Source organism: Anabrus simplex, chromosome 9 (genome assembly GCF_040414725.1).
Source record: "Anabrus simplex isolate iqAnaSimp1 chromosome 9, ASM4041472v1, whole genome shotgun sequence".
NCBI classification, from domain to species: Eukaryota; Metazoa; Arthropoda; class Insecta; order Orthoptera; family Tettigoniidae; genus Anabrus; species Anabrus simplex.
Genome location: NC_090273.1, coordinates 97,457,969 through 97,471,951, shown reverse-complemented (window position 1 = coordinate 97,471,951; position 13,983 = coordinate 97,457,969). Strand labels below are relative to the sequence as shown.

Here is a 13,983-nt window from a genome sequence, read left to right as displayed (position 1 = left end):
AATCTTGTGATAATATCAGAGACTGTACTTTTCTTCATTTGTAACATTTCAGCAATTTTACGACAACTTTTACCTTTAGCATGGTGAAAAATTACTATCTGTCGCTGTTCGATTGTGCTCTCTCTTCCTCTGCGGCCCATTTTCACCTACGTTGTACACAGCACTCTAACACACTGAATGTTTACGTTCACACTGTCCGTGGCTCTTTTACATACGACCTCTGCATGGCAACTGACTTTTGTCCGATTAATTTTGTTGAAGCACGTTAACTGCGTTCTGAGGCTCCGTGGTCACTGGTTCTCTCCTGTTTTCTAAAAGTACACATTTAAAGGTCGTGGTGAATTTGTCAAACTGGGTTCTGTCAGAAACTAGTTTGCGTGCACGATATTTTCTCTGAGATATAGGGCCAGTGTGTAGCAAAGACTATAATTACTAACGTGTCCGAATAATTATGTGGGTCACTGTATATTGTCGCTAATCATCTTGGATCCAGTGAAACGTCTATCTGGTTTTAAGAAGATGTGGATAGCATTAAATCGAATTAAAACTCAACATGGTAGATGCCGGTACTAGAAACATAAGTTGAAGGTCTTTGAAAGCTGTTACTGTGATTGTGGAAACGAGCTTCAGACCATTATCCATATCCCCATGTACTGGCCACTTCGAAAATTGAATTGAACGGTTTTGAACATCATTCAAACCAAGGACGAAGCAGTTCATTGGTCAAAAATGTCTGACATTAATCAGTGACAGTTTTGTACTCTACCAGTATTGTAATGTGCTATTACTAGACGGTTTTAGTAATAAAGCTTCAGCTAGTATGTTGTGTAAATTGAAAAGTAGGACAAGCTCATTCCAACACACTATGCAACTTCAATTCTGATATACAAAATTCACTTTAAATCATAAAAGTTTACTAAGTATGGCACTAATTCTTCGTGCATTACTCTGTAAAATTTTCCAATAGCCTTCCTGAGCATATTCGAGGAGCTATTAAATTGCCAATCCTTGAAACCAAACTTGTTAATTATCTAGGAGAAAAATTGTCTAGCCTATAGAGTATCGTTTTAGTATACTGTATTACTGCTGCTCGTGTTTTGGTTCTATCGTTATGATACGTTAATATTACGAAGTAGAATTCATTGCACAGTGTATGTTCTCATGTTCTCAAATTTCACCTATGTTGCCAATGTAACCAGTTGTACTGCATCGTAATGAGCCTTGGCTCAAGTGACTGTTTTGAAATAAATTAAGAAAGAAAAAATAAAAATAATCACAGACCTAAATCTATCTTGTATTTATTTTTAGTGTCAGTAAATAAAGTTAGTAAATAATATGTAATTAAATTAGTCAAATACTGGAAATGGTCAACCGGACCCCAAATGGGATCCGAAACACCAGCCTTCTGATTTTGCGTCAGATCGTTTTACCGAATGAGTTATGGAGGCCTAGATCATATTCATTTTATTACAAAGGAACGAAGCCTCCGTGACTCAGGCTGCAGCGCGCCGGTCTCTCACCACTGGATACCGTGGTTCAAATCCCGGTCACTGCATGTGATATTTGTGCTGGAGAAAGCGGAGGCAGGACAGGATTTTCTCTGGGCACTCCGTTTTCTCCTGTCATCTTTCATTCCAGCAACACTCTCCATCAACATTTCAATTGTTAGTCATTTATCATTGCCCCAGAGAAGTGCAACAGGCTTCGGCAGCCGGCACATTTCCTATCCTCGCCGCTAGACGGGGGCTTCATTCATTCCATTCCTAATTCATCTCTCTAATATGTAATATACGTACTGAGCTTAACTTAATAGGTTGAAAGTTTATTTCCAATAATCTGAACCACCTTGCAAGTTTGCTGTGCGGTTAGGGGCGTGCGGCTGTGACCTTGCATTCAGGAGATAGTGGGTTCGATCCCCACCCTCGGCAGCCCCGAAGATGGTTTCTCGTGATCTCCCATTTTCACACCAAGCAAATCCTGGAGCTGTACCTTACTTAAGGCCACGGCTGAATCCTTTCCATTCCTAGCACTTTCCTGGACCATCGTCACCGTAAGGCCTATCTGTGTTGGTACGACGTAGAGGAATTTGAAAAAAAATCCACAGTTCTAGCCTTTACGGAAAGCAACTCAATACTGAAAACGTCCTAGGGATATGAGCTACGAATTTTAGGTAAAAAAAAAATATAATAAAGTATGAGAATAAGTTCTGTATCTATACCTAAAATTTACAATCATTTTTCTTAATCATGCCAACGGCCGTAGCCGTGCTGAAACACCGGATCCCGTGAGATCTCCAAAGTTAAGCAACATTGGGCGTGGTCAGGAGTTGGATGGGTTGCCACGCGCTGTTGGTGGGGGGTAAGGGAATGGAGGAGCGGAAAGGAACTGGCCACCCTACCGCACGTAAACTCCGGCTCAGGAATACCTCTGCGGAGGTTCGGACCTGCCTTCGGGCAGAATAACCCTTACCTTACCTTCTTAATCATCGTTATCCGGTCGATTAGATTAGCAGTTTGCATTTTTCTACCACTATGAGCGCTAACGTGAGTCAATGCTGAGTTTCACTTAAGCCCTTATAACTACATTCGGTTTGGACTCTTCTCAAAAATCAAGGAGTGACTCAGGGTGTAGGACCAAGTAACACATTACAGAAATAATTATATAAATGAGTTAATTTGGCTAGGAATTGAATTAAAAAGAAAAGAAGTACAGAAACCAGCGATTTTATGTTGTATTTTCCGGAACTGCATTTAGGCCGGAAGTGATTTGGGAAATTTGCATTTTAGTTTGGTAGAGCTATCAAGGACTCATAATTTGAAACATTTTCGAGTCCTTTTAGACCTTCAACTTTCGGCACAATTGAGGAAAAAGATTAAGTTTACCTTTTTTTTGTAGTATGGGAACCCCTACTTTGTCTTTGTTAAGAAATGTTTTCAATAATAATAATAATAATAATAATAATCTGAACCTCTTCATATTATCCTACGTCACTCGTCATTGGAGTCGGTCAAGAAGAAAATATGCGTCAGTATTATCTAAAATACTGATTTACTGATTATATCTCTAACCATATGTGGTCCACAGTATTTACTTCGAATATTGGGAATTGTATTTTCAGCCTGAGAACAATCTCATAATTAAGAAAAAGATGACTTATATTTGAATAAAATGTTAACATATTTACGCAGTTTGACAGGGGAAATGTCGGAAAAAATTACCAGCAATATTTATTCATTTACAGACCATCATTACAGAAAATCATGTGCATTAAGAATGAGATGTACAACATTAGTAATTAGTGGTTATTTCTGCACAAACGGAGGTGCACCATTCTTGTTTGTTATTCGTTAAACGTCGCACTAACTTCTTAAGATTTACGACCATTCCCCTTCCAATCCTCACCCTCACTTTTCTCACCGTGATTTATTTCTATTTATTCAGTAGAATATTAAGTCAAAAATAACTTTCAGGAAGGAAACCATAATTTAATTTCATCTATTGTAAATATTAAAATATTCAAGCTCTGTAGACCTTTTCAGTCGTGTCTCAACGTCCTGAAAAGGTGTAGCAATCCAAGTGACGAGTCCAGTGCTAAGATGAGAAGATACGCTGTCCTGAGAATGGATTTACATTCTCCTGCTCTACGGCGAATGCTGGGGCTGTTCTCGTTGTATGCGACGGCCGTGCTCACGTTACCTTCTCCGCACATCTCACTTCCGATACAAATCTCACTGGCCTGAGAGACGGTGGTGCCGTCTAGGATGTCTGTCGTCGCCATCGGGGACGGAATGAAGACTCGTGAAGTTAAGTGTCTCAACGGCAGTCTAGCCGCCAGTGTCTTGGAAAGATGTGGCAATCCAACTGATGAGCCCATTGCCACACTGGAGCGAAACGCTGGTAATTTGACGTCAATGTTTTAAACATATTTAACCTTCGCTATATTACTAGCTGCCTTTGCTGGCGAGATGTAGTGTTTACAGTGAACTATGTCTTCCGGTATGGGCTATATCAAATTTGTTACTTTCAATGACCTGTCTCAGTCTCATCCTTGGCTTTGACAATATGAAATTGACTGAGGTATGAGTGATGCTAGTAATACCATTCCTTATGCAGCCAGTCCCTGTTATGAATGGTGTGAAAATATCGCTCATAGGGTCGGTTGGTGCATGCATTTCAGTGGGCTTGGCAGACTGATATGAAATAGCAATGGCTGGCTCGGTGAGGAAAACAACGGGAAACTACCTCACTCCTCATTTCCCTAGTACGCCTCTTCAGTGACGCCTAGGCTATTTATGACAGCTGTTGCGGAGCTGCAGACGATCAAACCAGCCTTCGGGCTGAATACCCAACATACATACATATAATACTAGGCCTCATGCGTAAAGGACTATATGTCACAGGATATTTCACTCCCAGTTCTTTTCGGCCACTGTGTACCATCGCTGTAGGGAAGCATTCCTAAAATCTAATACTCAAAACGAAGAGACATAGTAAGTTTCCGTATAATGGGTTTAATCTGCGTAATACTACCATTGCTCATGCAGGGTGGGTTACATATTACCACTGAATTACTCTCCTGAATCTCGAATGTTTCTCGAGAATTTAAAGGAAAATGGATAATTAAAGTATACAAAATATTCATCAGATCATCATGATGATAGTGATGATTGTGTTACATGCTGCACCAATAGTAAGTTAGATCATATGTCACCGAAAGTAATCTGTCCCGTACACATTTTCCAACTTCTGTAGCAAATGAAGAAAACATCTTCAAGACCGACCAACTGATGTACAAGTTTAGCCTCTATTAAGAACAGAGACAATGGCGAGATATTCTTAAATTGGCATACGTATATGAAGTTACATCAGAAACCAATATTCTGAACTAGTAATAATGAAATTCATGAGTAGAAGAGAGCGAGACGTTTACTTATAGAGGGTATTTTATCCTAAAAGTGCTGTACTCCTAAAGACAAAATAAATAAACTGTGGATAAAATCGTTCACTCTGAGAGAATGGAAAATGGAGGAAGATCCATAATGCATTAGATGTCTTTATTCCTACGAGACTTGGGCAAGCATGGGGAACTATTCCACGGTTTCTAGTGATCTCGATTTTCAGCTGAGTGTGTGCTCCAGAAGTAGGTGTGAATAGCTACATTCTGACCAATTGACTGTGATAGTAATGTGGAAGTTCAAAATAAATCTTTCAAGGTAGCGTTTAATAGCAAGTATGTTCTTCAGGAACTCAATCTAGGCCGCTGCCTGGAGGTTGGCATAACTTACGTTCCCTCCAACATAGCACAGAACTGGTTTGCGGCCATCACGATATTAATGTTTTCCACTGAAGGGGATTGTCTAAATTCTCTGTAACTTGGATATTATTTAATTTCGAATCATGAAACTGTGCACACTAATTTAAAATACGACAACGGCCATACCATGTTGAATACACCGGTTCTCGTCCGATCACCGCAGTTAAGCAACATTGGGCGTGGTCAGTACTTGGATGGATGACCGCTTGTGAACACCACCTGCCGTTGGCTCAATTCGCTTTACCGACTCGTTGGGTGAATGGTCATTGTACTGGCCTTCGGTTCAGAGGATCATGCGTTCGATTCCCGGCCGGGTCGGGGGTTTTAATCGCTTCTGGTTAATTGTCCGGCCCCGCCTGTCACCCGGCGGCCCCGAGTTCTATTCCCGGCCGGGTCAAGGGTTTGTAATTGTAAATAATTAATATCCTTGGCCTGGGGACTGGGTGTTTGTGTCGTCCTTGATGTTCCTTTCCTCACATTCAACACTTTTCACTCCCGCCATTTCAAAATGCACGCAGGTTCACATTGTATGGTGCAAAGTAGGGGCAAAAGTTCTTCTTAGGTCGACGCCCCGAACAAAATAGCATTTTTTTAAATAATTGAAATACATTGTTCTTAGTTATAAACATTGATAAGTTAATTTAGATGAAGTGCTTTCAGGCTTGCGCTGTATAATAACCTCCTGGGCTAGCGCTCGTAGCAGCTGTTTCTCGTGCTCCCAGAGTTGTGAGTCAGCTCGTGACCCTGATATACCTGGCGTAATGAGTTCATCGAAGATAGAAAAAAAGCAACGCACTTGATGCGCATGTGTTAGGAATTAAGTGCACTTAGGTACTGAATTTAACCAAATACTTTTGGGACTACATTCCATACACAATAAGTTAGCAATTAGACCAGGGGAAAATTTAGTAGTTTCGAAGGATTTCGTTCACATCTCCCGCTATGGGCTGAGTATCTGGACTTCAGTACACATGTTGGTAGGTTCGATCCTGACTCAGTCCATTGATATTCCAAGGAGTTCAAATACGTCAGCCTTTTTTTGATATATCGCTTACGACATGCAACGAAGCGTTCCTTGGATAATTCTGTATGCAGACGATGGTGCGCTCGCAGACATTACCCGAACGAAACTGCAACGCCAAGTTGAAGAATGGAACAAGAGCCCTTTCTCATAAGGGATGTCTAGAATCTTGAGAAAAAATGAAAGCGATGGTGCCACCCATGTCACCTGAGTGAATCTGGTTAAGACGGACAGTTTCGGGTACCTTCCATAACGTCTGCAGAGCGATGAAGGGTGGACGAAGAGTAATGCCGCCTGGACGAGGCTGAAGGAGGTCGCAGGTGCCCTTTTTGACAAAAAGAAGAATTGCTACTTAAAATTAAGTGGAAGGTAGAATGAAAATCCACAGTCTATTTCCAGTCATTTGACCGGGTCAGGAATGGAATGAATGAAGCCACTATCTAGCGGGGAGGATAGGAATTGTGCCGGCTGTCGAAGCCTGTCGCACTCCCCTGGGGCAATGATTAATGAATGACAGATGAAATGATATTGGAGAGTGTTGCTGGAATGAAAGATGACAGGGAAAACCAGAGCACCCTGTCCCGCCTCCGTTTTGTCCAGCACAAATCTCACATGGAGTGACCGGGATTTGAACCATGGGACCCAGCGGTGAGAGGCCGGTGCGCTGCCGCCTGAGCCACGGAGGCCACTGTAAGATAGAATATAGGGCAATAATACAGCCAGTTCCACTAAATGGTGTTTAATTCCGGCCTCCTAATCTTCTTCTTATTCTTCTCCTCCTTGAAGTGCCATGTCTGTAACTGGACGTTGTCTATCGTATTGGCCACGCCATCCTATTTATAGCTGATTTGAGGAGAGGTTTCGAGGAAAGGCCGAACTCCTGAAGTAAGTTTCCCAGCCACGAGACCCTTTTTCTGACAGGGTCGCTTCTAACACACATTCTTCCCTGAAGAATGAGATAGTGGACAATACACTATCGCATCATATGACCGAAGTAGGCTAATCTGTGGGGAAAAATTTCGACGTTCTCTTTTACTCTAGGCCTGCTAGATGGCCGAGTAAAACCAAATCTCTCTTGGGTGTCTACGGCTGAGTTTTAATGAATTTTTGTCGGGTAAACACCAAATGAGTTGCAAGAGATCTTGTACATACCGACATCGTAAGAAATAGTGCTGAATGGACTTATTTTCTGCCCTTCAAAAGTTCGACTATCTTTTCCGGGTTTGAACCCGCTATCTTGAGGTCCGGAGGTCGACAATCTAACTCTGATCCACAGAGGCAACTGACAAAGCAATTATATCACTATTAGTCCTGTGGTGAACTATTACAATTAGACTAGAGTCCCACATTTTAGTGGTCAGCATAAACCTTGAATCTGTATCTGCCTTCAGTTACAGGGCAGCGTTCAGATAAATCCAAATAATATAAATCTGACCCACTGTGTATTTTTAACATTACCAACTAACCGTGTAACGAGCTGGATTGCTGGCAAGTGATGATAATTATAGTTGCAAAAGGGATTTAGGTTAGATCCACAGTTAAAGTGAATGTGTCCAGATAGGAACGAGAGAACACACTCAGCACTTGAATTAGGAGGAGTCAAGTTCAAATAGCGGAAAGCGTCGTTCATTTTCCACGTACTTCGTTATTTAGTTTGTTAGATGACGTTATTGCTCGCGGTGAATGAATTGAGGTTTCCGGGCCTTCTCTGTATGACGACCTTAACGCATTGGTGGATGATGAGGTGGACAGAGGAACAAGCCCGGTATCAGCACATAGTCTACTGCTGTCGAGAACATGAAGGGGTCTGCTCAGAGCGTGAAGTCCATCTGACGGACGAATCATCATCAACTGCATTATATGCCCTTACTCCATATAATTGTACAGCAACAGACAATTCACACTATATTAAAGTGATGAGTAATTGAAAGATGCCTGTCTGGCCTGTACGATCTAGCGAGGTCTCCACAAGACACCAGAAATATTCGGGAGCCATACTGATCCATGGCCCCTGCACAGCCTCCCAAAAATGCACACATATTGTCACGCCTAGCAAACCGCTATGTAATAATATTTTAGCTTAGAACTCTGACCAGAAAGGTTCTGTAATCTAAGGTTCAGTATTGCATGAACTATATCAAGGAATTTTCATTCTAAGTGGTGCATGTGCTGAGGGTCAGTATTTCTACCCTGTAAACAGCTTTCCGTACTATAAACCACACGATATTGGACCTTTCGCTTTCTTGCAGAACATCACGCGTTCGGATCAGATGAGGTACCACAGAATCTGGGTAGATAATCAACTCAATCCGACACATAAATGACGGGGTATTAATTGTCAACAGCCAGGCAGGATTGCAGAAGCCGTGGGTCACGTTATGATCCCACGGGGGAAATTCGGACTAAGGCTGAATGTCAAGAAATCAAGTGCATGATCGTGGCTATGGTGCCAGTGACAGATCAATGTCTGTCGGCTGCAGGAACATCTCTCCAGATAGTCAAAACGTGGCATACTTTCTTCAGTAAGTGATGACTAGGACCACTCCGCGGAAGTTACGTGCTTGATTGAGAAGGCGAGTCGTAGTTTTCAAGCTCCAGAAATTGCTCAAAGGGTGTGGCTTTATGTTCCAAGTACAATTCTCTTATAGACTGACCACTGTTATTTACAAAAGAACAATAGTTATGAAAAGGAATACTTTTAAGTTTTATGATTTGATCACCCATACGTAAGAAAGTTGGCTGCCAGACATGAATCCAGAACACTACGAGATTGCCGGAAATCGATTTATTATGTTTTAAACGCAAGTAATTTATAAATACTTAGAACACTTCAGCCACAAGCTATCCATAGTCTACGAATATCTTCGCTCTTCGAAAATGAAATTAAATATTTCTTTGCCGGCCAAATTTTTTGTGGCAGAGCGTACATTTTGAACATAAAATCAATTCTAATCACAACACATTATATCGCTTTACGTCTTCGTGCACACCCTCTACAGATATTAATATATTTAAATGGTATGTATCCTGAATACGAGGTTTGTCCGGAAAATACGTATAAATCCGTCGGAGTGACGTATCACGTATCGTGGAGGTGTCGCCAGGTGGCACTGCTCTTGTCGCCAATCTTCTCAACGCTCAGTTCGAGTCGGAGAGCTCTGCGTGTTAGTAGCAGTGTGCGGCTGCTTGTTGAAAGTTACCCGTTTTCACCTGCCGTCGGTATGGAGATCTCTCTGATTGAGGAACAGAGCATCAACATCAAGTCTCAGAGCTCGTGTGGCCCGAGTTCGACCGGATTTGGCACAAGGGGGCAGGTGGATCCTTCATCACGACAATGCGCCCGCTCACACGTCTCTCGTGCGTGAGTTTTTGGCCCGAAGCTCAATCACCGTGACAGACCACCCGCCTTATGCACCCGATTTAGCCCCTTGTGACTTCTTCCTGTTCCCGAAATGCAAAATGGTGCTTCGGGGGCGGCACTTGGGTGATGTGGAAGCCATCAAGGGAGAAACGACACGGCAACTGAACAGCATCACAACTGAAGACTTTCAACAATGTTATCAACAGTGGAAACGGCGTTGGCAGAAGTGCATCTTGTCTCAGGGAGAGTACTTTGAAGGAGACCATATTGTAATACCTGAATAATTGTCAAATAAAGTTATTATTCAACTTTTATACGTATTTTCCGGACAAACCTCGTATTATAAATGTGAGTTTTGGCTAAAATATATACAACAGATTCCCGTCTCTTCGTGGTTGACGTATTTGAGCACCTTCGAACACCATCGGACTGAGCTAGTATTCAACCTGCCAAGTTCAACCGTCGAGCCAATCAGCCATCCTGGGAATAATCAACACATAACTTCTTCAAACAGCTTCATCCACTATCTGCTTTAAGATAATTGAAACTGCTTCTTACAACAATGGAAATTAAAGTATTTCTTAGTATTCATTGCATGATACGTTGTATAAAATGTCCAAGTGAGGTTGGCACGGAGTTCAAGATTTGGTGCAGATTTCATGCCTATAATAGTTAAGACCGACACAGGCATTTTTGAAGGCTCATTTTCCGTCAAGTTTGGATTTTAACTTTTTAAGCAAAAGTAATCTATTAAGACCAAGTGAATACTCAAAAACTGGAAATAATATTTAAGAATTAGTTCTGACTTGGGTCTATAAAGGGTATAAAAATTAGTATATTTTTGAACGAGGTATTTTCTTCAAATTTCTTTAAAAATATTTAAAAAGCTCTCGCGGACCGCAAAATATGGCTTCACAGGCCGGCATTTGGAAACCCCAGGGCTAGATTTTACTTGCGACTTGTTGAAATACGTTTGCATTCTAATCAATTCGTGCGTAAAATTCCTTCCCCTTTCCTTCATTAACAAGGAGACTACTAACTGAGATAAGACTTCTCTATTCTCCTCTTACTGTTTTTAATACAGCATCACAAATACGACCACTCATACTTCAGTTTACACATAAATCAGATGCAACTTCTTACACAGTTGACCCGTATTCCTCATTCTCACTTAATGCTGCCGGGTGCAAGTTTGCAAACGACGTCTCTGGTCTTATCGGACTATTCAGATCTCCGTTCACTCCGAGATAACATCTCGTCGTCCTAGTTGCAGCGCAAAACGACGTTCATTTGTATCTGGGAATCAACCGAGACAGGTAATCAGAATGTAAAATCCTGTATAGCAGCGGCATTGCACCCTGAGAAAAGTACTAATATCATTGGAGAATTAATCAAATAATTTTGAATATAATTAGTATGGGAACTACTTCACTACGGTTAGGTGGAAACTAAGCCCAGTAATTATCTAAAACTGCGACACTTCAATGTGAAATCGTTATGATGAATAGACTGCAGGAGGAGAAAGTAGGGCTGTAAAATTCACGTACTACAGGTAGTTAAAAGCTATGAATCACCTTACGCCTCGCTTGATATCATTTGGAAAGTAGTTCCGTAGTTTAAATCGAATTTCGTTTCCCGACAGAGTTCTTTTGCTCTTATACTCACAAGGAGAGATCAACGTGTAAGAGCGTTTTTGCTAATGGGCCTTATTTTGTTCCACTTTAATGTTTAAAATCTATCCTCAGTCTTATTCCGGATGATATTTCCGACTTTAATCCGTGGCGTAGTCGCTAGTGGTTTTGCGTAAAGACCTACAGGGTTTGAGTTCAAGTCTGACATTGGTCAGCACTTCTTTTATTTTAGTGTTACATCCCTTATTTTATTTTTCAATAACTTACTTGCTATAGTCCTTTTTTGTTTTAAAAGTAATTTTCAATATTTTAAGACATTATTCGTCCTTGTTCCTTGAATGTGTCGTATGTTTTATTCGTTACTCAAGTTCAAACGATTCAATGTCACACGAACAGTGAAAATGTGACAAATCTTGTAAAGAATTTAAACAATAAAGTAAAAAATTATTAGTATTGTTCCGGGGTTTTGCGTGGAACGCAGAGGTTAAAGAAGGTGCTGGGGGGAACGGGTCTAACTACAATGTCAAGAATTGAATTTAAAACGTAAACTGAAGATTATATTTTTGTAAAACAACAAACTTAACAAATTTTCACTTAGCGAGAACAATGACATTTCAGGTACAAAATAGAAAAATCCAAGATTTCAGAACTTGAACACTCTTGGGATTCAAGCCCCTAGTTTTACAATTTTTGAGCTCCCAACTTAAATTTACAAACGAACACAAATTTTTTCCAAGGGCAGAAATACCCTAATTCACGGAGCACTTGCTCCCAAAATACAACATCTAGCCTTTAAGAGGCATTCATTCATCTTACAAAAACTCTGAAAAAGAGCTAACAGGCTCTCAGTTTGCCACGCCTACTCAAGGCAACATCAACTTACAAATTCTGGCCTCTGAAGGCACAACTTACAATAGGAAAATGATTATACAGGGGTTTTTAATACCCAACCTACTGGGCCTTCATGTCAAAGACAAAAAACAAAAAACAAAAAAAAGGTTAAACAAAGGGCCCGAACACAAAATGGATGGAGGCGGATGCCTTGCACTCCTAGATAAGAACACTTAAAACCTAAAGGGCACTAGGCCAATGAAACAGCGGCTATTCCTAAACTATGGAGGTGACTCGTATAAGAATAGATTAGAACATTGCGGAAAGGAAGAAAACCAGTTACCAAACGTAGTCACCTCAAACCAATGTGAAGGGGAGCAGGAGAGGGTACATCACTCTCTATCCCCGATTTACAGTTAAAGATTTTATGAAATTTTTACATTAGTCGGCAGAAAGTTACATTTTTAGGAAGACTAGGTTACATAGATAATGATTCGGATCTTTCCCTCAGGTTAAACTGCGGAGCTAGCAAGAAATAAAGATGTTATGTGGCCATAACCTTGTCGCTGTACTGCTGCCTGATGAAAGAGTCGCCGCCCGCCTCCTGCTTGACACACACACTTAGTTAGATGACGATCAAATGGCCAAGAGACGTGAAAAGCCGCAGTTTATAAACTCTCGGGGAAAGTTCGAGTTCATTCATGAAAGATCAAGACACAGCCACAGAATTTTATTGGTTGAGTTCAAAAGTGACACTCAGAATCGGAGAAGAAGCCTGTGATAGGTGGAAATTTAATTACAGTAATTTGGGATTGTCTGAATTCAAAGCTGGCGGAAGGAAAAGATAAATATTGCCAACCCAAAAATAAATGAACATCAATTAGTAAAAAAAACTTATGAATACAAAACTTCGTTAAATCAAAAGTTCTTTCACTTCACACAAGGGTGCATGATCATGGTTTTTGTGTAGTGACATCTATGGAAGAAAGTCCAAACTTCTTGATGAATGGCGAACAAAACAAGTAGAAATACAGTCAGTGCCGGAAACTTCACAATAACAAAATTATATTATATTTTAGCGGCGACATCTTCTGGGTAAATTTATAAGTTGGTCAAATTTCAATTTCACGGTTTCTCCACCAGAGGAGTTATTTGGCGCTAGATTTAAATGCGCGGCGTTGGGGTGTACCTCCCAGTACAAGCATCACAAACAGAAAAAGAACAACAAATGATGAATTATTTGATATAATCTTTCTTTCTTTCTTTCTTTCTGTTTACCGTCAAAGGTTGGTGTTTCTCCCTCGTACTCAGTGACAGATCCCACCTCTACCGCCTTAAGGGCAGTGTCCCTGAGCGTGAGACGTTGGGTCGGGAGTATACAGCAGGGTAGGAGGACCAGTACCTCGTCCAGGCGGCCTCACCTGCTATGCTGAACAGAGTACTTGTGGGAAATGTGATGATTGGAAGGGATATACAAGGAAGAGAGAAGGAAGCGGCCTGGCCTTAAGTTAGGTACCATCGCGGTATTTGCCTGGAGGAGAAGTGGGAAACCACGGGAAACCACTTCGAGGATGGCTGAAGAGGAAATTGAACCCTCCTCAATTCAATTGACCTCCAGAGGCTGAGTGGATCCCATTCCAGCCCTCGTACCATTTGTCAATTTCCGTGGCAGAGCCGGGAATCGAACTCGGGCCTCCAGGGCTGGCAGATAATCGCACTGATCACTACACCACAGAGCGGATTTCATGCAATCTAAATAAATAAATATTGTACCAAAAACATAAAGTTAAAAAAATTAAAATGAAAGAAAATACATTTAAAAATC

General features: G+C 41.1%; 1 non-coding gene across 1 annotated transcript; it reads left to right on the top strand.

The window, feature by feature from the left end:
• The first annotated feature begins 5,426 nt into the window (after positions 1-5,426).
• On the top strand, positions 5,427-5,545 carry LOC136881342 (5S ribosomal RNA). The gene has a single exon (XR_010861024.2). It is a non-coding gene; the product is annotated as a 5S ribosomal RNA (ribosomal RNA).
• Positions 5,546-13,983: the final 8,438 nt, after the last annotated feature.